We start from the raw sequence: 11,047 nt of genomic DNA, 5'->3' as shown, positions 1-11,047 counted from the left end.
AGCTTGGTGACACAGGGCAAGCGAGGGTGGATGGGGTTTGGACAGGTTAGTAAGGAGCATGTGGAGGATAGGAGGGAGCACAGTCGGCCTCAGTTTCAAGGTAGGGATGGAAGCTCTCTGGAGGTGCTGGGGAGGATGGCCAGGAAGCCGGACACGGCTGAAACTTGGGATCTGGGCTTAGCCATAGTGAACCTCTTAGGGGACCTCTTATTTCTGAGAAACTGCTTCTGTCCCCACTAGCACAGCCCAGCACTCTGCAGTGTTTTGAATAGTGCATCACAGAGATTACAACCTGGGTCTGGAGTGGGACACCAGGCTTCTACCATTTACTAAGAAGTTGACATTATTGGACAAGTTCTTTGACCTCTCCGTGCTTTTGTCATCTGTAAACGTGTGTGTGTGTGTTTGGGGGGTTAGGTGGAGGGAGAAGGGTACCTGCTTCACAGGTGTGAGATTGAACTAAGAATGTATGTGAAAAAATTTGTATTAGGATGAACTATATAAAGTTGCCACTTGTTAGTTAAAAAGGTCAAATACTGGCAATTTCATATGATGCAATCTAATCAGATGCCTGTGACATGTGTAAACACTGTTGGCCAACAGAAACCTAGCATTTGAGCACCCGCTACACGGTATTGCGTTTCCTAGACTAAATGGGAGACCACTTTGGTTTTTTTTCTCTTTTGATAAAACTATTTTTGAATCCAACCATATATTTTGTCTTTCCATCAAACTTTTGCACCAAACTCGGAGTTTGAAAATAATGGGTGTGCCGAAACCGGTTTGGCTCAGTGGATAGAGCGTCGGCCTGCGGACTAAAAGGTCCCAGGTTCGATTCCGGTCAAGGGCATGTACCTTGGTTGCGGGCACATCCCCAGTGGGGGGTGTGCAGGAGGCAGCTGATCGATGTTTCTCTCTCATTGATGTTTCTAACTCTCTATCCCTCTCCCTTCCTCTCTGTAAAAAATCAATAAAATATATTTAAAAAAATAATAAACTGGGTTATACCAGGCCCTTTAAAAAAAAAAAAAAAGAAAGAAAAGAAAATAATGGGTGCTGGCCCATGTGGTTCAGTTGGTTGGGCGACGGCCCATGCACCAAAAGGTTGCTGACTCCATTCCTGGTCAGGGACATGCCCAGGTTGCGGACTTGATCCCCGGTGGAGGGTGTGCAGGAGGCAGCGGATCCATGTTCCACTCTCACATTGATTTTTCTTTTTCTCTCTCCCTCTCCCTTCCTCTCTCTCTAAAAATCAATAAAATATTTATTAAAGAAATAATAATGGTTTTATGTATTCATGTGTACTTCTCTTAAGGGCACAGGTTTTTTCTCTCTCCAGGTTTTTTTTTTTTTTTTTTCCTTTTTCTTTCCTTTCCTTTTTTCTTTTAATGCAGTGGACAGAAAGGAGGTGAGATTGGTGAGGATCCTAGATGGGTTAGGTTATATAATTCAGGGACTACCCTAATGACAGTACAGATCTCTTGCCACCATTGGGTAGGGTGAGGAGAGGATTAGTATCACATAGCCAGAAATGTCCTGTGCCCTAAGTGAAGGGTCCCATGGTTTCCATGGACCAAACTACCAGGCATATTTCCAGAAAGCAAAAGGGGTGGTAATTAGGTAGTTGTTGGTCAAGGTTATGTGAGTGATTAAATTGGCATCTTAGGTTTCTGAATATTAATAAGGTAAGCCCAGGGGGGAGTCCAATATGGCAGTGGATTAGTTGGAAGCCACACTGATCTTCTCCCAGGACCAAACTGGAATTACAACTAAAATACTGAAAAATCACCCTGAATAACCAACTGAAGATTAGCCGGAGAGAAGCCTTACAACCCAGGACTTAAAGAGGAGACCACATAGCGACTGGTTGGAAGTGTAGAGGCATGAGAGGGCTGGCTGGGGTCCCACAAGCAGCAGCTGAAGTTCTGGAGGGATATCTCAGGGGTTCCCCATAGGAAGTTTGAGGTCTAAACCTCAAACCAGGCTCCCCATCCCAGAGCACCAGAACTAGGAAAAGTGCCCACATAACATCTGGTTGGGAAAAGAAGCAGGGTTGCTGTCTGCCAAGGAGAGACAGCTAGAAATGCAGGCACCCTCTTAAAGGGCCAAAGCACAAATTTTGTTTGTAGCCATTCACCTTGGGCTCCAGCAGAGGAAGGGCAGAGTGGACGAGAGCTATGTGAGGAGTCACAGGTTAGTGGCCCTGAGGTGAGAGCTGAGAAGACAGCCACCTGGATCCCTATGCTGAGTCATTCCCCCATACTGCAGAAGACATCTTTCTCAGGCCGATCTTTCCCATCATGCAGAGTTAGCCTGGGGAGAAGCAATAGCCCTACCTGTTGGAATCCCTTTCACCCCACCCTGTGGAGCTTACGCCCTTCTGAGGACTATAGCCAGAGACTCATTAAGTGACTGAGACTACCAGACAGTCTACAGGCAGAGGCGAATCTAGGGGTGCTTTGAATCTGCCTCTCCAGCTCCTGGGCCTGGGACTAGTAAAAGTAAACGTTGGCTTGCAGCTTGGTCCTTTCCACATGTAGCCAGGCCCAGTAGAGGGAGCCATAAGCTGTGGATTGCTGATAGCTCCAAACAGGTTGCTCAGGGCCAGTCACAGAGAGTATCTGATATTGTCCTGCACCAGAGTCCCTACAAAGAGGCCCAGATCAACACACCTAGTGGCCAGCTTCAGGCAACAACAGAGCAGGATCCAATAAGCTTCACAAGCAGCATATCCACAGGGAAATATTGGCAGGCACCAGAACCTGCTGAGACAAATCCCATTTCGTGTGATCAGCACCTGCACAGCAGCCTGCACACTGTGTTGCGGGTTGAGCTTCACTGTCAGCCAGCCTGAGTGTTGAGCCCATGCATTAATGGGTCAATAGCAATCAAAACTCAATTACAATAGGAGGGCCCACACAATGTGCACAAGGGACATTCTTAGAGCACCCAGTTCTGGTGATCAGGAGATTGCCTTACTGGGTCCCACAGCTCACTTACTATATAAGGCCACCCTTGCAAGACTGGGAGTCATAGCAGATCTATCTAATACATAGAAACAAACACAAACAGGCAACCAAAATGGAGAAACAAAGGAACAGGCACCAAATGAAGGAACAGGATAATTCTCCAGAAGAAGAGCTAAATGAAGTAGAGGTAACTAATTTATCAGATCTACAGTTCAGAGTAATTATTATAAGGATGCTCAAAGCATGAAAAAAGGATAAAGAAACCATAAAAAGTACTTGTCAGAAATGAAGAATACCATATCTGAAATAAAGAATACACTGGGGGGAATAAGCAGCAGGCTAGATGAAGCAGAGGATGGAATCAGTGATTTGGAAGACAAGGTAGAAAAACACACACATTCAGAGCAGTAAAAAGAAAAAAGACTTTTAAAAATGAGGATAGTTTAAGGGACCTTTGTGACAACATGAAGCATAACAACATCCGCATAAGAGGGGTACCAGAAGGAGGAGAGAGCAAGGGATCGAGAACCTATTTGAAAAAATAATGTCTGAAAACTTCCCTAACCTGGTGAATGATCTTGAGAAAGAAGAACAAAGTTGGATGAATCACCCTACCTGATATCAAACTATACTACAGACCATAATAATCAAAACAGCATAGTATTGGCATAAAAACAGGCATATAGATTAATGGAACAGAACAGAGAGCCCAAAAATATATCCACACTTTTACAGTCAATTAGTATTTGACAAAGGAGGCAAAAACATACAATGGACTAAAGATAGTGTATTCAATAAATAATATTGGGAAAAGTGGACAGTTATGTGCAAAAAATGAAACTAGACCACCTTCTGACACCGCACAAAAGAATAAACTATAAATGGATTAAAGACTTAAATGTTAGACTGGAAGCCATAAAAAATCCTAGAAGAAAACATAGGCAGTAAAATCTTAGACATTTCTCATAGCAATATTTTTTCTGATATATATCCTTGGGTAAGGGAAAGAAAAGAAAAAAATAAATAAATGGGACTACATCAAACTAAAGAGTTTTTGCATAGCAAAGGAAACCATCAACAAAAAGAAAAGACAACCCACTGAATGGGAGAACATACACTGGTGGTCAGATTATTATGATCTCTGAAGGCATAATAATCTGGCTACTCAGTGTATATCCTATATAATAAAAGGCTAATATGCAAATCCCCTCGACCAGGAGTTCGACCAGCAGGCAGGCCGGCCAACCGCCCATGTCCCCTCCTCCTGGCCAGGCTGGACGGACCCCACATATGCACGAATTCATGCACCAAGCCTCTAATGCACACACACACACACACACACACACACACACACACACACACACACTGAGTGGCCAGATTATTATGCGTTCAGAGATCATAATAACCAGGCCACTCAGTGTATATGCCAATGATACATCTGATAAGGGGTTAATTTCCAAAATTTATAAAGAACTTAAAAACTAAACATCAAAAAATAAACAAACCAATTTAAAAATGGGCAAAAGACTTGAAGAGACACTTCTCCAAAGAGGACACACAGATGGCCAATAGACATGTGAAAGTATTCTCAATATCACTAATCATCAGAGAATGCGAATTGAAACCACAATGAGATATCATCTCACACCTGTCAGAATGGCTATCATCAATAAATCAACAAACAACAAGTGTTGGCGAGGATATGGAGAAAAGGGAGCCCTCGTGCACTCTTGGTTGGGAATGCATATTGGTGCAGCCACTGTGGAAAGCAGTATGGAGTTACCTCAAAAAAATAAAAAATGGAACTGCCTTATGACCCAGCGATTCCACTTCTGGGAATTTATCCGAAGAAATCTGAAACTCACTCGAAAGAATATATATACCCCTATGTTCATTGCAGCATTATTTACAATAGTCAAGATTTGGAAGCAGCCCAAGTGTCTGTCCATCAGTAGATGAGTGGATAGAAAAGCTGTGGTACATTTACACAATGGAATACTACTCCACCAAAAAGAGGGAAAATTTTTTTTACCCTTTGGAACAGTATGGATGGACCTGGAGGACATTATGCTAAGTGAAATAAGCCATTCAGAGAAAGACAAGTATCATATGATTTCACTCATATGTGGAATTTAATGAACAAACTGAACTACCAAGCAAAATAGAGACAGACTCAGATAGAGATCAGGCAGACAGCTCTGGTAGGGGAGGGAATTGGGGAGATGGAGGGATTGAGCACAAAAAGAAAAAGAGAGAGAACTCATGGACATGGACAACAGTGTAGTGATTGCAAGGCAGGGAGAGGAGTGGGTGGAGGTGGAAGAGAGCACAGAAGGGATAAATGGTGATGGAAAAAATATATAAATTTAAAAAATATATAATAAAGAAAAAGAAAAAGGTAAGCCAAAAGTTTTTAATGGTTTGGAGGGTAAGATTGTTGGCTAAATTGCCATTACTATCTAGTTTCCAGGGTACCCCCAATAGTTAGTTGGGACCATATGTTTCACTGCCAAATTCATCTTTTAATGGTAGGACATCTGCCTCCCAGTGGCAGTGTCATTTAGTAATTTAGTCCCCCAATGAATTTAGTTATTAATGGATTTGACTTCATAGCTAGTATTGTTACATACGGGGTGAGGCTGTGATTGGTGATATTGTATTATTACATAGACAGGGGAAAATTTCTCCTAAAAATAGACCTGTGTCAAATTGATTTCTAATGCACAGAGATGAGCTTTTTACTAATGTGAGTGCCTGCCTGACAACCTCACAGTATGTAGCTGCCTCTTCCTTTTTAACCCACTAAGTGCAGTTTGCCTCCAATTCCATCATTCGTCATCCTGGTGTGTAGACTGTAGTCAAATCCTGCATATGACCCATTGCTGTGTACCAGAGAGATTAAATTTAGAGGTATAGCTTTGAGTTGAGGGTCCTCACCAGAATGATTTATTTTGGTGCATATCTAACAGTTTGATAGGTTGCCTATCTGTGCTACCTTTTGGATGGCCAGGGCCCATGGTTTTTAAAATTGGTTGTAAGAAGGAATTCAGGGATAATGACTGAAAAGAAGGTGAGGAGGAAGGTTTGGACCTGGATGTTCATAGTTTTAGGGCTTGTGTTATGAGCTAATATATATCAGGGAGGAGTCCTCCTGCAAGAGAAAAGTAAAAGTAATAAACTAAAGGGTGAAGGTATCAGCTTAATGAATATGGGATGGGCTGACTTGGTTTGTCTTATTTTATTTTTATTTAGGTCACATTTTAGAGGTTTGATGATGGTTATATGTTTTGGCTTTCTTTTTACCTCCATTATTTTGTATTTCTCCTTGGTCATATTACCCTGTCCAGTGTTCAAGACCAAGTAGGTGACCCCACTGTCGATTTAGAAGTCAACCATTTTTATCCCCTATGGTCAGGGTAAGCCCTGGTAACTTTCAGGACCTTTGGGGAGACCTTCAGCCCCTTTAGTTTCTTTATGAAATGTTTGGAGTATTATCCTTTCCAATGGCCCTCCTCTTTGCATATGGCGCACTGGTTGGGCCCACGTCTCTAGGGCCACTGGGTGCCCCTGTCTAGGGACTCGAGTGACTCACTGTCACTTGAGTGAGGGCCCCATAGGGTGGGTCTCATCGTCTCCAGGAGCTTGGTTGACCTTGAACGGCCAAGGTCAAAATGTTGGCTATTCTTTTGGCCTTCCTTGGTTTCTGCCTTGAGGTCTTTGTTGCTGAACACTTGGAAGGCCAATTCCACCAATCGGAGGTCAGGTGGTAGGTTCTATCTCTAATTTTTGCAGTTCTCTCTTACTGTCTGGAGCAGTTGGTGATATAAAGTGGGACCGGATTACTGCATTTCCTTCTATAGACTCTGGGTCTATATTGGTGAAGATGCACAGGCATTCCCTAAGTCTTTCTAAGAAAGCAGAGGGATTCTCTTTAGGCTCCTGGGTAATTTCCTGGATCTGATTCCAATGAATAGGTTTCTGCCAACTGCCTGTATTCCCTTAAGGATCATATTTCTAAAATGGCTAAATCGACCTTCTCCTATATTGTCCCTAAAGTCCTAATTAGGATCCCTCTTGGGGATGGCTTGTGCTCCTGGTAGATCTGATGACCTGCATTATCCCTATTAATTTTGTTTGCTTCTTCTCTAGCCTTTGTAAAGACTAGGGCTTTCTCTTCCCCTGTTAATAGGATATTTAAGAGGGTCTGGCCCTAGCCAGTTTGGTTCAGTGGATAGAGTGTCAGCCTGAGGACTGAAGGGTCCCGGATTTGATCCTAGTCAAGGACACATGCCCAGCTTGATCCCCAGTAGAGGGCGTGCAGGAGGCAGCCAATCAATGATTCTCTCTCATCATTGATGTCCTCTCTCTCCCTTCCTCTTTGAAACAATAAAAATATATATGTACATTTTAAAAAGAGGGTCTGGATGTCTGCCCAAGTGAGGTAGTGGGTCTGGAATATTCCCCCAGGTTAAGGAAGCCCTCTGGGTCTTCTCTTACTCCTTTAGAATGTGCCTTCCAATTATACAGATCTGACAAGGCAAAGGTACATACACAGTCATTAGGTTATCTCTTTCTCCACTGGGAATTTCTCTGAGGGGAACAACCTTCCTGTCCCCCAGGTTGATAACTTATCTCACTATGAGTACTGGTCAGGCTGAGGCCTGGGTGTGGATGAGGTGTAGGGTTGAGGGGATGAGGGAGGTGGTGAGGGAAGAGGTGAGGGGCTTGAAGGATTATCAGAAGGGGATGTAACATCCTGTCCAGGGGAGGGCTGGTCATTAGGACTAGGTGGCATCAGGGGAACACTTGGCCTTGGGGAGGGAGTAGGTCAAGGAGGTCTTCTGGTTTTGAATTTAGAATTGGCAAAGCTGATTTGGTTTGCTGGGTCCCTCTTCAGGATGTAGTCCTATATTTTTATTTATTTTATTTTGTAATCCCTTATTCTGGTGCATGGCCATAAAAAATTGAACATAAGGGATTTTATACCATTTTGAAGAATTGTATTATAATTTAGAGACCTGTTTACTGGCCCTGATTCTCCACCACTACCACCACTGAGCCCCCCAGTTCATAGCGGGCCAAGTGGTTTTACAAAGGAAAATAAGCGGCTTTTCAGTTAAGGGGTGATACTGAGTGACTCCCAATTCTGTAATAAGTACCCCAAGGGGGATTTTTCTGGTTCCCCATATCCTTGAAGTTTTATCCCTTACTTGCTGCCATCCTCCCAGGGGGGCGTATCTTATGGTTGGTAGATACACAAATACCAGAGTGGGCCCAGACCAAATGACTCATCCTTTCCCTTTGGTTGATTACCCAGTCCTCCACCGGGCATGCAGGTATGTAGATACTTTCCAACAGGGCCCAAGACAATAGGTCCCTATTCCGATCTGCCTAGACCCGTCGTCGGCAAACTGCGGCTCGCGAGCCACATACGGTTCTTTGGCCCCTTGAGTGTGGCTCTTCCACAAAATACCACGGCCTGGGTGAGTCTATTTTGAAGAAGTGGCGTTAGAAGAAGTTTAAGCTTAAAAAATTTGGCTCTCGCCCTCACTGGTTTGGCTCGGTGGATAGAGCGTCGGCCTGCAGACTGAAGGGTCCCAGGTTCAATTCCAGTCAAGGGCATGTACCTTGGTTGCGGGCACATCCCCAGTAGCGGGTGTGCAGGAGGCAGCTGATGGATGTTTCTCTCTCATCGATGTTTCTAACTCTCTAGCCCTCTCCCTTCCTCTCTGTAAAAAATCAATAAAATATATTAAAAAAAAGAGAAAAGTTTGGCTCTCAAAAGAAACTTCAATCGTTGTACTGTTGATAGTTTGCCGACCACTGGCCTAGACCCTTTCCCAGTCTAGTGGAGTAGCCTAGGGGTATAGTATGGTTAAGCTTCTCCTATGTAAGAGACAAGTACTCAGAGAAGGAGTGGGGATGGGAGTGGGGTTAGGAGTCAGCTAAAACTAGCCGGAAGGCTTTCTCCTGATGTAGGAGAAGTACATTCAAAAAGGGCCTGGCCCTAACCGGTTTGGCTCAGTGGATAGAGCATCAGCCTGCAGACTGAAGGGTCCCAGGTTCGATTCCGGTTAAGGGCATGTACCTGGGTTGCGGGCACATCCCCAGTAGGGGGCGTGCAGGAGGCAGCTGATCGATGTCTCTCTCTCATCGATGTTTCTAACTCTCTATCCCTCTCTCTTCCTATCTGTAAAAAATCAATAAAATATATTAAAAAAAAAAAAAAAGGGGGCCTGGACAAGGGTCCTTGAGACCCTTGGTGCTCAAAGATTTATCCCATCTTAAGTAGTTTCTGGTCCCAGGGCCCCAGGGGCTCCTCATCGACTCAGAATCTTTCCCTTGGTACCAGAAAGGCCTCCTTCTCCCTTTGGCTGTATCTATGCACATTTGCTGTACAACCTGCCTCTTTGATAAAGAGTATCCCACAGCTGGGTGATTTTATTTTATTTTAAATATATATATATATATATATTATTGATTTTTTACAGAGCGGAAGGGAGAGGGATAGAGAGCTAGAAACATTGATGAGAGAGAAACATCAGTCAGCTGCCTCCTGCACACCTCCCACTGGGGATGTGCAGGCAACCAAGGTACATGCCCTTGACCGAAATCAAACCTGGGATCCTCCAGTCCACAGGCCGACACTCTATCCGCTGATCCAAACCGTCAGGGCCATCTGGATGGTTTAGACCGACAGTGAGAGACAAATGACATACAGAATTAACTCAAAGCTCACTATGCATATTTAAAGCCTAAAAATAGTCTTCCTACAGGGAGGGGGACAGTGAGTGATTTTATAGTGTTCCTGGTTGCACAGACATTTGCTTCATGTTAGCAGGGGGCCACGTGCCAATCGACCCTGTCCTGGGACCGACTTATCCTTTCCTTATCCTCTAGGGCAGCTGTCGCCAACCGGTGGTCTGTGGACCACTGGTGGTCTGTGAAGTCCTAAAGGTTGGCGACCACTGCTCCAAAGGTTTCCTTAAACCAGCGGTTGCCAACTGGTGGTCCGTGGACCACTGGTGGTCTGTGAAGTCCGAAAGGTTGGCGACCGCTGCTCCAAAGGTTTCCTTAAACCAGCGGCTGCCAACCAGTGGTCCATAAGGTCCGAAAGGTTGGCGACTGCTGCTCTAGGAGCCAGTGCCCCACCGCCTCTTTTTTCAAAAATATGATTTATTGATTTCAGAGAGGAAGAGGGAGGGAAACATCAATGATTGAGCCCACAACACAGGCATGTGCTCTGACCCAGAATCAAAACTGCGACCTCCAGGTTCATAGGTCAGTGCTCAACCACTGAGCCATGCCGGCCGGGCACTATCAGCTCTTAAGTGCCTGCAAGATGCAGTAAAAACCCACTGAGAGCAATCAATCAGACAAGACAGGACAGACGTAAAACATGAAACAGAAGAACCAGTTGAGGTCCCTCCCTCCTGTTCCCTCCTCCCTACGGTCCAGACTCTTAGTGCCTGTACAGCTCCTCTCTCACCCTTCTCGGATCCTCTCCAAGGAGGATCTTGCCTGGGACATAGTATTGACCTCCTGCCGGGCGTCCCCTGGCACAGCCCTACAAGCATCCTCCTTCAGCCTTTCAGGGGTCTTCCCTAGGTGCTCACCGTTGATGGCGAGAAGACGTTCAGACTTAGTGTTTCAGTCTCGGAGGCTCCTGGTCCCAGAGGCAGAGAGCATGGGGCAAAGCAAGGCCGTTTCTGGCTGGTAGCTATCTAGGCTCAGGTGTCTGGGAGCCTGGAAGCAAATGTCTCTTCATAGTCACCAATCTGTTACCAATTTAGATCGTCCCTACTGTGGGGACCTGGGAGTTCGTCTTTTGAAGTTTTCATTTTGATGAAGTCAAGTTTATCTATTTTTTTGTCATGCCTTTTGTGTCCTAAGAAATCGTTGCCTACCCCAAAGTCACAGATTTCCTTTAGTATTTTCTCCTAGAAGTTTTATATTTTAGTTTTCATGATCAGATCTATGATTTATTTTGAGTTAATTCTTTTATATGATGTAGGAGTTGAAGCTGTGGACAAAAAAGGGGCCACATACTAAACCTCACAAGCTCAGGGGAGGCCAGC

This window comes from Plecotus auritus (assembly GCF_963455305.1).
Source record: "Plecotus auritus genome assembly, chromosome: 1".
Classification (NCBI taxonomy): domain Eukaryota; kingdom Metazoa; phylum Chordata; class Mammalia; order Chiroptera; family Vespertilionidae; genus Plecotus; species Plecotus auritus.
The sequence above is the reverse complement of the archived record's forward strand: the minus strand, read 5'-3'. Positions refer to the sequence as shown.